Genomic DNA, 15,573 nt, shown 5'->3' on the forward strand with positions numbered 1-15,573 from the left:
ACCCTAAGGGTTACTGTGAGTTCCCATAAGTCTGTAACAAATTGCTAGAAGCAAAAAAGGCTAAAATCCCTGGGCAAAACAGTCATATGTGTGTCATATGTATCACCTGTGCCCAGTTTGCCCACAACTTTCCCATTTTTAGGCTTAAAGTCCTGGGAAAACTTTGTCCCAGGAAAAATGGAACAGTTGATCATCCTAGACTGGGATTTAGCTCAGAAGACAATTCTAGAATATCTATTTCCTGGGATGTTTTGTGGTTTCTGATAAAGGTGTAGTTATATTTAAAGAAACTGGCTTATGCAGTAACCCTCATTTTGCATACTTTCATTTAACAGGAAACAATTATTTTTAATTCTTACATAGTGATCAATGCCTAACATTTTCATGTATACTCATTTTAGAGTTACAATCGATGAGGCTATTTGCCTTGCATATTTTTTAAGTGGAATATACTAGTTACACATTAAATGGCCTTGTTGGGGCTGGGCACAGTGCCTCACACCTGTAATTCCAACAGATGGGAGGCTGGGGTGGGTGGATCGCTAGAGCCCAAGAGTTTCAGACCAGCCCGGCCAACACGGCAAAACCCTCCATCTCTACAAAAAATATAAAAATTAACCTGGGCTGTGGCACGGGCCTGTAGCCCTCTCGGGAGGCTGAGATGACAGGATCACTTGAGCCCAGAAGGCGGAGGTTGCACTGAGCAGAGATGGCACCACACTTCACTACAGCCTGACAGAAGCAAGACCCTGTCTCAAAGAAAGAAAGAAAAAAAAAAAAAAAAAAAAAGCCTTGCTGGAAGCTGAAAAACTTATGTCCACAGGGTGGCAGTGTAACACTCTACAAACTTGGAATTGAAGTAAAAGCTAGATTAATCAAACTTCCATCTTTTATTTGAACTATGTGATTTTATGGGAAAATGAGTAAGAACAACCAACTACTTGTGAAACCAGTGGCTTTATTTTATATTGATAAACAGCCACCTATGGCTAACTATTGATATATCTGAACCACAGGGTAAAGACAAGAAATACAAATTGGATGCCTTTTTTGAGCTTGTTTTTGAAAATGCTTTTGACAGAATTATAGAATCATAGAAACCTTAGAAATCACACAACTCAGTATTTTCAGACATTTTCTCACCAAAAAAAACACAGGTCACATTTTCTAGTGCTATATACACCTATAACATTTAATAGAATGCAACATCACCTCTTTCCCTTCACTTAAGAAAGAATATTCAAATTCACATGAGTGACTTTAAGGGGAATTATAAGGGTAATCTCAACTCTTTATTTTTAAATTAACGACTCCTTGGCTTCCATCCTTGATTTTTAGAAATAAATTACTTCTATATGGTTTACGGCGGTCAATCCCAACACATGAGTGTGTCAAACTCCTTAAAGTGAGAAAGTATGATCATAGCACAACCTCTTATCGAATGCTGGACCCACTCCTACAGCATCCTTAACAGATATCTACCCTCAGGGAAATGGGCATGAAAGCAATGACTTTTAATGTGCATTGGCACCATTAGCATAAACCCAGTGTTTGCAAGCCGGACATTTATTTTGCATATTTTTTTCTTCTAAATTCTTTTTTCCTTTCTTCTAGACTCTTTTTTCTCTCCTGGGGAAATGTACACATTTTCTAGCAAGCAGCAACAGACTTGGAATTTAGAAGTTATTTTAGTTAGTTCATGTGATTAAAGGTAAGGGAAAATGTATGCAGCAGCCACTTACATGATTCAAAAACAACACTGAAATCTCTGAGAAAAACAGCTTCTCTGTTATGGTTTGTAATTGGCACCCCAGGCCAGCTTTCACCTTCTGTTAATAATGAGGCACTATAAGCTCAACAGCTGAGCAAAGATAATTTAGCAAAAGAAAGATAAACACAAACTAAATTTGAACTCAGTGATATATATTTGTATTTTCTTCCCTTTTTGTGTCAAATCATGATGTCCATGGAATAAAAAGCAATTTGATCTCAGGGCTATTTCTGCTATTTTCTGTTTTCTTCTAGGAGTCTTCAGTTCAATCTTAGTCGTGTTTTATTTTAACTACGTTGATTCAGACATTTATGATGGCATTGCTGATATCCAAACACGTAGGCAATGAAAATCTAATCTAGGAGAGACTAAAATAACACATGTTTAAATTATCTACCCTGTTCTGTCTACGAACTTTTGTTTTGACAATCTAAATGCCTACTTCTATAACTCTTCTAAACAAAACTACTGGATAATAACAATTAGATTGATCTGAGTTGTTTTTGTTTGTTTTTAATATTAACAAGTGCCCTCCAGGACTGCAATCCTCTTGCTGCAGAGGATCTTTGAGGCATAAAATATATACCTAGGAGTGTGAAAACTCCTGTATTCGTCTGAGTTAAACAATCTTTTCTCTAAATAGTATTGCCTGATATGTGTGAAGTGATCCTTTGCTAATTAGTTAATACAATTACTCTCTTTTCCCACAAGGCCAGGGTCTTCCCACTTGGAGAGTTTCTCAATAGATCCTGAAGTTTGCATAATAACATCCTGTTTGGTAGAATAGGCAATACAAGCACTCTTCTGAGATGAATGATGCTTTTGAAAACTAAATCTTCAATGTTTCTTTTTGGGATGGTTGCTTCCCTTTGTAACAGTTTTCAAAGGCCCATGAAGGCAACCTGTCCGTTGTTGGTTGCTCTGGCATGCAAAACCAGCTTTCTGAGCTCATTAAGGTTTGTCCACAGGATCTTCCCCTAGAGCTGCCTGTGCTGACTTCTGAAAATCTGGGTTACTATTTTTGAGGTCCTGAAGTTCAAACTAGAACTACCTGACGGTGGCAATCACAATAGCTTCCACTTACTGAACTCCTTACTACCAAGGCTAGCTGTCTAATCCTTGCAATACCACACAGCGGTTTTTATCCACAGGTGCACATGAAGAAACAAACTGGAAAGCTCAGTGACCTACTCAGTGCAGAGCAAGGTTTGAACCTGGGCCTGATACTGACTTTGACCTTTTTCCACCGAAGCATCCTGCTGTCCTGGGCCTCTTTCCACAAAGGAGGACAGAGGCTAATACGGGAAATACCTGTATGGCTAACCCAAGAAGCAGTAAGGCCGTGACTTGGGTCCTAACGCAAGTTAGAAAGCTGGACAGCTTTGGCCCCTGCCTTAGAACTACTGAGACAGAACTACTTGACCTCCATCAAAAGGTCATCAGTGGTTTTTTATTATAGATATCTCGACTCTTATCCTTCCCTAACCTTGCCTCATTTCAAGGCTTTTTCTGCTTTACTCATTTTTATGTTGTTTGGAATTTCCATATATCTATTACTTTTGTAATTTTTAAGGCAATGAAGATACTCTTTTTGAGACAGTCTCACTCTGTCACCCAGGCAGGAGTGCAGTGACACCATCTCAGCTCACTGCAACCTCCACCTCCCAGGCTCAAGTGATCCTTCTGTCTCAGCCTCCTGAGTAGCTGGGACTACAGGTGTGTGCTACCACACCTGGCTAACTTTTGGTGCTTTTGTTTTCTGTAGAGACAGGGTTTTGCCCTGTTGCCCAAGCTGGTCTTGAACTTCTGAGTTCAAGCAATCCTCCTGCCTTGACCTCCCAAGGTGCTGGGATTGCAGGTATTGAGTCACCTGTGCCCGGCCGAAGATACAGTTTTAAAGTGTTGCAACAATGTTGTCCAAAACTAACATTATAGAGGTATTTGATAGCTTTAAGTGTGGTGTGTGATACAAAGTACTGAGAGAAGTTATAATTATAATTATAATAATTATGATTATTATCTGAGATGGAGTCTCACTCTGTCACCCAGACTGGAGTGGGGTGGTACAATCATGGCTCACTTCAGCCTTGATCTCATGGGCTCAAGCAATCCTCCTGCCTCAGCATCCCAAGTAGCTGGGACTACAGGTGTGTGCCACCACACCCGGCTACTTTTTTTATTTGTTGTAGAGACAGGGTCTCACTATGTTGCCCAGGCTGCCCTTGAACTCCAGAGCTCAAGCAATCCTCCTACCCTGGCCTCCCAAAATGCTGGAATTATAGGCATGAGCCACCACATCCAGCAATGAGAGAAATTATGAAATTGAGTCATGGCTTCCTGAGCAGTTTGAAGTGAAAATGGGAATCAGCACATTGTGGTCCAAACATCCCTCCCACCATCACCTGTCTTATCTATAATAGACATTGTTAGGTTTCCTAACAATGATTGAAGCAGGTATGGTGAACAAAGGACCGCTGGTTACACATGCTCTGGCAGCAAGTGTCTGTGCCTCACTCACCCCAGCCCCTCCTTGATCCTAACACAAAGGTGATTTAGTTATATACAGGATGACACTCAAGTGTGTTGCACGCATTAGTTAAAACTAAGAACAGATAAAAGTTCAATAACTCATTTTTTAGGACTCTAAAATGGTCGCATGTCAAAACAACTGTCAAATTATCGTATGTTCCTGCCACTCACTATGTGACTTTGGGCAAGTCACTTAACATCTCTGCTATCGCTTCCTCCTCCAAAAATGAAAGGGTTGGAATGGATAATGGTACATTCTCTTGTAGAGTTAACATTCTAGAATTTTAAGGTGCACTTTCAAAATTTCCATGGGCCCTCAGGTTGATTGAGAGAATCAGCTCCAGAATGATCGCCAGCATGAAACAATCTATGGTAAGGCCAGCTCTGTACAGCTGCCACTCCACACCATCTCTCACTGCCCTCTCCTGTTTTCTCACCCCACATTGCAGCACTTTCTTTCTCTTCTGTCCACCCTTCCTCACTTCCAGCACTCTTTCCTATACTAGAATCAACTAGACCAAATATTTAGATATAGATTTATCTTGGCTTACCAACATTGACTAATTTTACATCGTGCAAACACAATGGTTGCACGAAATAAGGAAAAGTCTTCCGTACTTCTGAAAATGTGTCTTTACCTCACTGAAATACGTGTAAGCTGGGCATGGTGGCTTACACCTGTAATCCCAGCACTTTGGGAGGCCAAGGTAGGAGGTTGACTTGCATCCAGAAGTTTGAGACCAGCCTGGCAACATAGTGAGACCTTGTCTCTACAAAACATCAAAAATTTGCCTGGGTGCGATGGCTCACACCTGTAATCCCAACACTTTGGGAGGCCAAGGCAAGCGGATTGCTTGAGCCCAAGAGTTCAAGACCAGCCTGGGCAACATGAAGAAACCGTGTCTCTACAAAATATACAAAAAATTAGCTGGGTGTGGTGGTGCAAGCCAGTAGTCCCAGATCACCTGAGCCGAGGAGGTGGGGGCTGCATGTTAAGATTATACCACTTCATGCCTGAATGGGCAACAGAGGGGGTTGAAAAAGTGAAAGGAAGAAAGAAATGCCTGTAAAAGTGACCTTAGAACTGTACTACACTGTAGAATTACAAAGGCTTTCAAGTATAATATTTTAATATTCCTGATGAGTTTGAGAAGTAGGTTTTCATTATCTCTCTATGACAGATGAGGAATCCAGCACTGAACAAAAAAACAATTTGATCAAGAACTCACAATTAATAACTATGTATGCAAATCCAGTTCTATTAAATTGAGATCCTCCAGGGTAAGGTCATTAAATACAAATGTCTATCTTGAATTTTAATCTCCAAGACAATTTACTTTAGGCTTGTATAAATCAACTTTATGACTTTTTTCTTGAGAAATATTACCCTAAAATATCCACTTCAAGAATTGTAACTAGACTGTTGATGTTTACCTTCTTGGAGATGCCATTGGTGTTTTATGTTTTGTTTCATTTTGTCTTAATATCCTCTTACATGCCATGCCCAGAGAAGGTATTTAAAAAGTATTTTTTAAAAGAAGGCATGGGTAGAAAGATGGATGGACAGATGGATGGATAGATGGACAGTTGGGTGCACTAGTCAAACATCAGATGAATGAGTGAATGAATGAATGAATAAATGAACTTGGAATCATTTGTCTTTTCAATTATTGATGAGAAAATATTGCAACATTTTTATTAGAGCCACTTTTTGCTTCCATTTATTTAGTAAGCACTTTTATGCATTTATTTAGTATTTGCTTACTTTAACCAAGCATTGATAATTGAAAATATAAGACTGAAAATTACTCCACTACTTACGTTCATCCAACCCTATTTGATGTACTTAAAAGCATGAAATGACAAATTGTTAAGCTTTTTATTTATTTAAGACCCAAAAAACTTGGCAATAACCATCTCCAAAGTATTCAGTCTGTCAGACGCAGAGTTCAAGCTACTATACTAGTTGACTTTTTTCTACAAAGAAGAAAAGTAGAAAATCAATTTATCCTACAATTATTAAAAGTTAAATATATAGATATTGCAAAAACAAGTTTTCACTGGGTGTATAATAATTTGGGGTAAAGATGGATTGAGCCTGGAAGACTGTGGGAACCAGGAAAAACAGGCCTAACCAGCTCTTCCGGTACAAAAGAATTGAATTTGAAATGAGTCAGGTTTAACACTGTAAAATGATTCCTCAAAGTCCCTATTATAACTTTACATATATAAAACCACATTTTATCTGCATTTAAAAACTTTATCTGTATGATGGTCAGTATAGTCACAGTATAATAATTATACTTGAATAGCAACATTCCTGTGCCAAAAACCAAAGCCCCGTTTTGGAAGTTCTGAAGGGATACACACAAAATATAACAGTGGTTATCTGAGGAGGGTCAGGAAAAGGAATCAAGAAGACACAAACCTAACTCTGTCCTATACTTTTTAAATGTTTACCTTTATAGAATAATCACATATTGCATTTTAAGCCTAAAAATATTTAACTTTTTTATGTTCAGTTTCTGGAGTATGTGATAAATAATTCTCAGCAGATTTCTACTCTGCAATGTAAAGATATCTACTCATATTTATATTGATTCCTTCTAATTCAGTGTGCATGAAGATCTAAGCATTTGAGTGAATATAACGACTCCAGAGATCAGATGTATGTTTCTAACACACTGGAAGATGTGTGTTCGAATGATCTTAGAAGCATTACTGCCAGCCAAAGTTTTCAAACACCCTCACAGTTTCCTCAAACTAGAATGGAAGAAATTAAAAGTTAAAGTCATTATTATCATTATAAGATGGAAAGAAGTTTTGCAAACATGGCTGTATATGTAATATAAATTTATTACGGATTACTATTTAACTATGTTTCACCTGATCAAAGTCTACCACTGCAAAATATAAAACACACATATTGCAAATGCACAGCATTCTATAAAGCCAGAGAGCATCTAGGATAATGGTCTAAATTGAAGATACTTCTTTGTTTAACACACTTACACGTTTAACTGGATTTAGAAAAGACCTTAGAAGTACAAAGCATTCATAACAATAAACTTGGTTTTATTACTTAGATCACTATAGAGAGGAATAAAATGTACATTTTTAGAAGAGTATCAAAATTAGACTTTATAAATATATAATCATTTTAAGATAGCCATATCAGACCATATCTCATTTATCAAATAAGACTGAGGGATGAGATATTGCACATTAGCGATTTTTCAAATAGTTGAAGTTAGCCATTTCAGATGCCTTTTTTAAAATGACAATCTATTGAAAATGGATTAGATATTTTCTCACCTAATGAGCAGAATATGGAGCAGAAATTTGCTTTGTCCTGAGGCTACGGATGTCGGTTGTTGTACTGGACAAGGCTCTCCCCGATGGCTAAGGTTTCTAAGCGCTGTTTGACTCTCTTGCTGCCTCTTGCCCATTATTCCCAGAATGTCTGCAGCCCTATTTTCATTTTTCCTTCTAGAATACCCTTCCCTAGTAACATAGTAATAATTGAAAATGTCCAGCGAAAGCCTGATAAGCAAGCTTGTTTAATCTGTGAATTTAATTTTACACACAAACCTGAGTCAACAGATTCTGATAGGAAGCTCCGATAACAGCTACACTCCTCTCTAGTGGTGAGAATAGTACCTTTACTCCTTAGCGCAATACGCTGCTTTTAAGTCCAGGCTGTACCTTGACCCAGGTGGATAAGATGATAGAAAAATTGGCTGGCAAATCATCATAATAACAAAGTTCAGGTTACTTGCGTGCCTGTGAAAGCTGTAGTCTCCAAGAAGGGCTCCCAATTAATAGCATCCCTCTTACCTACCCAGTGATAAGCAATTTGAGTAAGAAAGTAAGAATGGAAGTCTTTACTAATTAAGTTCAGTTGGAAGTGTGGAACCCAAATGGACCTACCAGCTAAACCACAGCATTAAGATTTGCCCACTCAATCCTAGAGGCCCAAACCCAAGCGAGACCTCACAACGGAGGCTGGCTCCGAAGAGAAAGATAAAGAGCTGAGTTATGCATGTTTCAGGTGTCTTTCTAAATTTACCAATACCTTTTTTTTTTTTTCCAGTGGACAGGGAGAAGTTATCTACTAAATGAGTAAATGAATGTTTGCATGAATGAAGAGTAAATTTGGTTCTTCCTGGTTGATGAGTGGAAAATTTTAAAAAATGTGGAAACCTTCACAAATTTGCGTGTCATCCTTGCGCTGGGCCATGCTAATCTTCTCTGTATCACTCCAATTTTAGTATATGTGCTGCTGCCAAAGTGAGCACTGAATTTACCAATACCCCTTAGCTGCTGTTTACATTCAATCTACCCAGCTTTCAACTCCAGATAACCAGCCTTCCCTTACTTCTTCATCTCTTCCTCCTTTAATTACCTCTGGTGCCAGGATGGAGCTAACCATACTCATTTCAAGGCCCGGTATCATCAAGGTCCGTACCCAACTCATTTTTGTTTATTTATGTATATACTATTTATCTCCCAACCCTGCTCTCTTTCCAGCTACAGGCAACAGTTGTAATGTGGTTTATATGCTTTCTTGAATTTGTGTGCAACCTTGTAAAAAAAAAAAAAAAAGTATTGTTGTTTGTGTATGTTAAACCCTTATATAAAATTACATATAATGGTTCCAATCTGCATCTTACTTTTCTTACTCTATACCATGTTTTAAAGATCTGTCTGTGCTGTTACATGTACATCTAGTTCATTGCTTCTAAATGTGATATTGTGCTCCATGGTGTGCATCACTAAGTTTTACTTGCTTATTCCAAGTGATGGACATCCTAACTCCTCTACTTCCTCATTCATGTCCTGTTATGATCCTGGCAGGGTAGTAGAGCTATGGGTACGTAATGTGGCTGAAGACAGCAAAATCACTGTCCATAAGCTATACTAGCCTACATTCCCTCCAGCAGTGCAGAAGGTTGCCTGTGACCCGCCACCACCACCAAATGTTGTATCATCCAACTATTTTTGCCATTCTCATCAATGTAAATCGGTGTCTCATTGCATTGAAAATTCACATTTCTCTTATTACTAAGACATTTTGACAACTCTTATACACTCGTTAGGCATTTGGATTTCTGTGAATGATTGTCATATTTATTTTGCTCATTTTAAGTAACATTTTCTGTATTTTTCTGAGGAATTTGTAGATACAAACATGTTGCAAACATTGGTCCCTCGTGTGTTTAGGAGTTACAAATATCTTCTCCCAATCTTTCCGTCCTTCTATAAATTTTGTCCATTGCATCCTTTGCAAAATAGAAAACTTTAATTTTTTTGCAAGAAAATTCTGAAATGATATTGCCTTATGGTTGCATTTTTGTTCTGATACGAAAATGAGCCTATATTTCTTCCTATGACAGCTTAGGATAGGCTATTCAGGTTTATTTTTGCCCCTCACAATCAAGTTACATGATGAGTTTATCTACGAACTCATTAATAAAAGGTTCATATAACCTACATATCTACATACAAATAATACCTTTTTGCTTTTGGTGAAAAAGGGGTTGGTTGGTTTTAGTATTAAGGTTGTGTGGGCAAACAGACTTGGTAACTGTACAGGATAGGAGTTGAACAAGAATCTCCTCCCCTAACTTCTTCAGTGGATATGAACCACATTTCTCTAAGCAGTAGATTAATAAATGGGAGGAGACCTGTCCAGAAACCCATAAATCAATCCAAGTCTAAATCAGGCCTAAGCCCAAATCTCAAGGGCAAAGACTCAAACTAATTTAACATCTTTAGATTGACATGGAAATTGCAAGGTCTTTCATTGTAGTCTTGCTATGTGGTCCTCCAGCACAGTGTATATCATCAACAACCTTTAAAAAATGTTTTAACTTTTAAATTTGAGATAATTTTAGATTCACATGCAGTTGTGAGAAATTATGTAGAGAGATCTAGCGGACACTCTTTACCCAATTTTTCCTGCTGGTACCATCAACAAACAATTGTGCAATATCACTACCAGGATATTGATGTTGATACAGTCAAGACACAACCATTTCCATCACCACTAGGATCCCTCATGTTGCCCTCTTACAGCCACACCACTTCCCCACTGCTGCCCTCTACCCCTTACCACCTGGCAACCACCAATGTACTCTCCATTTCTACAACTCTGTCATTTCAAAAGTGTTATATAAACAGAAACATATAGTATATGACGTTTCGTTATTGGCTTTTTTCATTCGGTACAATATGGAATGAATCTGGCAATTTACTCAAGCTGATGTGTGTATCAATAGCTTCTTGCTTTTTTTGCTGAGCAGTATTCCATAATATGCATGTGGCACTGTTTAACCACTCATTCGTTCATTGAAAGACATCTGAATTGTTTCCAGAATTTGGATATTATGAGTAAAGCTGCTATAAACATTTGTGTACAGGTTTTTATGTGAATATAAGTATTCCTTTCTCTGTGATAAATGCTCATGAGTGTGATTACCAGTTTGTTTAGAGCTGCAAGTTTAGTATTTTAAGAAACTGCCAAATTATTTTCCAGAGTGGCTGTACCATTTTATAATCCCACCAGGAATGAATGAGTGATCAGTTTTCTATGTCTTCACCAGTATTTGGTGTTGTCACCATTTTATTTTAGCCATTATGATAAGTATTACTGATAACGTATAGTCTTAACTTGCACTTCCCTAAGCGATAATGATGTTCAGCATCTTTACATGTGATTGTTTGCCATCCATATATCCTCTTATGTCATATGTTTCTTCATGTCTTCTTCCCATTTTCTAATGGGATTTCTCGGGTTTTTTACGGTTGAATATTGAGATTTGTTTATATGCTCAAGATACCAGTCCTTTGTCAGATATGTGGTTGGAAAATATGTTTTGCAATCTGTAACATTTTTTTTATCCTCTTAGGCTTTTTTGTTTGTTTGTTTTTTGCAGAGCAAATTTTTAAAATTTTTATGTAGTTCCATTTATTGATTTTTCTTTTTATGGATTGTGCATTTTAAGTACCCAGTCTAGGAATTTCTACCTAGCCCTACACACTGAAGATTTTCTCCCATGTGTTTTCTAAAATTTCATAGTTTTAACACTTAAGATATAATCCATTTTGAGTTAATTTTTGGATAAATTGTGCTTCTTAAGGTTCTTGTTTGTTTTTGTTTTTGTTTTGCCTGTGGATGTCCAGTTGCTTCAGCACCACTTGTTGAAAAGCCTCTCTTCTCTCTGTTGAAATTCTTTTGCACTTCTTTAACAAATAAATTGGGCATATTTGTATAGGTCTATTTCTGGTTTGTTTTGTCCCATTAGTCTTTGCGTCTATCTTTCTACAAGTGCCATATTATGTAGCTACATATTAAGGCTTGATATGGGAAAGACCGATTCCTCTCACTTTACTGGTCTTTTTCATAATTGTTTTAGCTATTCTGGTTCCTTTGCCTTTCCATATATATTTTAAAATAATTTTATCTGTGCCTACAAAAAATATTTTTTGAGATTTTGATAGGAATTGCATTACACCTATATAGCAATTTAGGCAAAGTTGACATCTTCAATATGCAGAGACTTGCAGTTCATCAACATAGTGTGATTCTCCACTTAAATTCGATCTTTTTTGGTTTCTTCCATTTGGTTTATTTCATCAGCTTTCTGTAGTCATCAGCATGCAAGTCTTGTACACATTTTCATAGATTCACACCTAAATATTTTATGTTTTTCACAGTTGTAAATGATTTTATAGTTTCACTCTTGACATCTACCGTTTACTGCTAGCATACAGAAATATGATTTTTGAATGCTTACATTATATCCGTCAAATTTCTTGAGCTCACTTATGTGGCCTAGAAAATTTTTGGTCGGTTCCTTGGAATTTTCTATGTAATCAATTATGTCATCTTCAAATAGACACAGTCTTATTTTTTATTTATTCCTTTTCATGTGCCTTTTTAAAATTATTATTATTATTTTGCTTGCTTTGGTTATTTATTTATTTATTGTTTTGTCTGCTTTGTTTTTGTTTTTGCCTTACCAAACTGGCTAGAACTTCTAGCACTCTGTTGAATAAGAATGGTAAGAGGAGAAAACATCCTCACCTTATACCCAGTCTTAGGAAAAAAAGCATCATACTTTCGCCATTAGGTATAATGTTAGCTGTAGATTTTTTTGTGGATGTTTAAATCAAGTTGAGAATGTTCCCCTTTATATCTATCTTTCTGAAAGTTTTTTTCATTAGTGGCTGCTGAATTTTGTCAAATGTCTGTCCTGTATCAATTAACATGACCATGTAAATTTTTTCTTAAGTCTGCTGTTACAGTGAATTACATTGATTAATTTTCAAATATTGAACCAGCCTTGCATCCCTGGAATAAACATAGCTATGGTGTACATTTTTAATATATTGCTGAATTCTCTTTGCTAGTATTTTATTAAGGATTTTTGTATATATAGTCATGAGAAAGACTGGCCTGAAAGTTGTTTGCTCTGTTTTGTTTTGTATTGCATGTTTTAGTATGAGAGTAAAATTAGCTTTATAAAATGAATTGGAAAGTGTTCCCTCCTTTTCTCTAAAGATCGTGTATAATTGATGTTACTTCTTCCTTAAATTCTCCAGTGAAACCTTCTGGGCCTACTGACTTCTTTTTGAAAGCTTTAAAATTATAAGTTCAATTTTCTTAATAGTTAAAGGGCTATTTAACGTATCTCTTTCACATTGGGTAAACTGTAGTAATTCTTGTTTTCCAAGGAAGTAATTCTTGTTTTCTACATCTAAGTTGTCAAATTTATGTGTGTAGAGTTGTTTATAGTAATGTATTTCATCATTTCCTGTTGATGTCTGCAAAATCTGTAATGATATCCCTTGTTTTATATACCGATACAGGTAACCTATATATTCTGCCTATTCTTTCTCTCAGTCTTGCTGAAGGTTTGTCAATTTTGTTGATCTTCTCAAAGATCCAAATCTATTTTACCTATTTTTTCTATTGTTTTTCTGTTTTTATTTTTTATTTTTTATTTTTTTGGACAGGAGTCTTGCTTTTGTCACCCAGGCTGGAGTATAGTGGTGTGATCTCAGCTCACTGCAACCTCTGCCTCCTGGGTTCAAGGGATTCTCCTGCCTCAGCCTCCTGAGTAACTGGGATTACAGGCATCCACCACCACACCCAGCTAATTTTTGTACTTTTAGTAGAGACAAGGTTTTTCCATGTTAGCCAGGCTGGTCTCGAACTCCTGACCTCAGGTGATCTGCCCGCCTCGGCCTCCCAAAATGCTGGGATTACAGGCGTGAGCCACTGCACCTAGCCTTCTGTTTTTAATTTCATTGACTTCTGTTCCTATCTTTATTCTTTTCTTCTTTCTATTTGCGTTAGTTTTAGTTTGCTCCTGTTTTTCTAAGTTCTTGAGATATTTCTGCTATTGATTTTTAGTTTGATTTCATGGTGATCAGAAAACATATTCTGTATGACTTCAATTATTTAAAGTAATTGAATTTTGTTTTATGGCCCAGGATATGGTCTATGTTGGTATATGTACTGTGAGCACTTGAAAACAACCTGTGTTCTGCTATTAGTTGGTGAAGCGTTCTATAAATATTAAATAGATGCTGTTGATTGATGGTGTTGTTGAGTTCTTGTATGTAATTTCTGACTTTTTGTACAGTTGTTCTATCAATTGCTGAAAGAGGGGTGTTGAAATCTCTAATTATAATTATGTATTTGTCTATTTCTTCTTTCAGTTCTATCAGTTTTTGCCTCACACTTCTTATGACTCTGTTGTTGATGTACACATATTTTGGATTGCCACATCTTCCTGTTGGACTGATCTTTTTATCATTATATGTGTACAATGTCTTTTTCTCTGATAATTTTCTTTGCTATAAAGTCACCTTATTAGATAAATGGCCACTCTTGCTTCTCATTGATTAATGTTTGCATGATATACCTTTTCCATCCTTTTACCTTCAACCTGCCCATATCATTATATTTGAGGGGAGTTTCTCATAAACAGCATATAGTTGGTTGATGGGGTGACTTAAGTTTACCATTATATTTCTTCTTTTCTATTTGTTCTTTCTGTTTTACATTTCTCTATTTTCTTTTCCCTGACTTTCCATGCATTACCTAAACACTTTTTAGAATTTCTTTTGGATTTATCTATAATGTTTTTGAGTGTATCTCTCGATATCTTTTATTCAAGATATGGAGAGAGAGAGATCTTAATCATAATCTACTGGTGCCATTATTTTTCCTGTTCAAGTGAAGTATAAAAATGTTACCTCCTTTTACATCCTTTTACTTATTTCATTTATAATAAGATAGGCTTATACAGTATATTTCTTCCACATACATTTTTAAACACATCAGACTCTGTCTGAAATAATAATATTATAACATTGTATTTTTGCTGTACCTTTTTAATGTTCAGATATGTTTAGATACACAAATACTTACCATTGTGTTACAATTGCTTACAGAATTCAGTGCAGTAACATTTTGTACAAGCTTGTAGCCCGGGAGCCATAAGCTGTACCATGTAGCCTAGGTGTGTACTAGGCTATACCATCTAGGTTTATGTAACCTATACACTCTATAATTGTATTATTCATTTTCACACTGCTATAAAGAGCTACCTAAGATTTGTGTAAGTACACTATATAATTGTATTGGTTCATTTTCACCCTGCTATAAAGAACTACCTAAGACTGGATAATTTATGAAGGAAAGAGGTTTAATTGACTCACAGTTCCACATGACTGGGGACGCTTCAGGAAACCTGCTATCATGGCAGAAGGCAAAGGGGAAGCAGGCATCTTCTTCACAAGGTGTCAGGAGAAAGAGAGAGCAGTGGGGGGGGAACTGACAAACACTATTACACCATCAGATCTGAGAACTCACTCACTCTCATGAAAATAGCATAGAGGAAAAGAGGAAAACACCCCCATGAGCCAATGACCTCCCACCAGGTCCCTCCCTTGACGTGTGGGGATTACAATTTAAGATGAGCTTTGGGTGGGGACACAGAGCCAAACCATATCAAAAATGTTCAAACAATGATGAAATCACCTACCAATGCATTCCCCCAACATTAAGTGACACATGAATGAATTATGTTATGAGACCCAGGAATTCATTTATACTTTCTCTTTTAGCTGGCTTTCTCTCTGATGCATCTCCAGCAAAAGAGTGATGTACTGACTCACAGAGCTCTCAGGTGGAGGTAGAAGTCCAGGTTCCCCACTTGACCTCCTTGACATTTGAGGTGGAGAGACATTTGTGGAGT

General features: G+C 36.9%; 1 non-coding gene across 1 annotated transcript; it reads right to left on the reverse strand.

The window, feature by feature from the left end:
- Positions 1-8,489: 8,489 nt before the first annotated feature.
- Positions 8,490-8,598, reverse strand: LOC117098233. Its single transcript, XR_004443274.1, has one exon. It is a non-coding gene; the product is annotated as a U6 spliceosomal RNA (small nuclear RNA).
- Positions 8,599-15,573: the final 6,975 nt, after the last annotated feature.

This window comes from Trachypithecus francoisi, unplaced genomic scaffold (genome assembly GCF_009764315.1).
Source record: "Trachypithecus francoisi isolate TF-2019V2 unplaced genomic scaffold, Tfra_2.0 Lachesis_group15, whole genome shotgun sequence".
Classification (NCBI taxonomy): Eukaryota; Metazoa; Chordata; class Mammalia; order Primates; family Cercopithecidae; genus Trachypithecus; species Trachypithecus francoisi.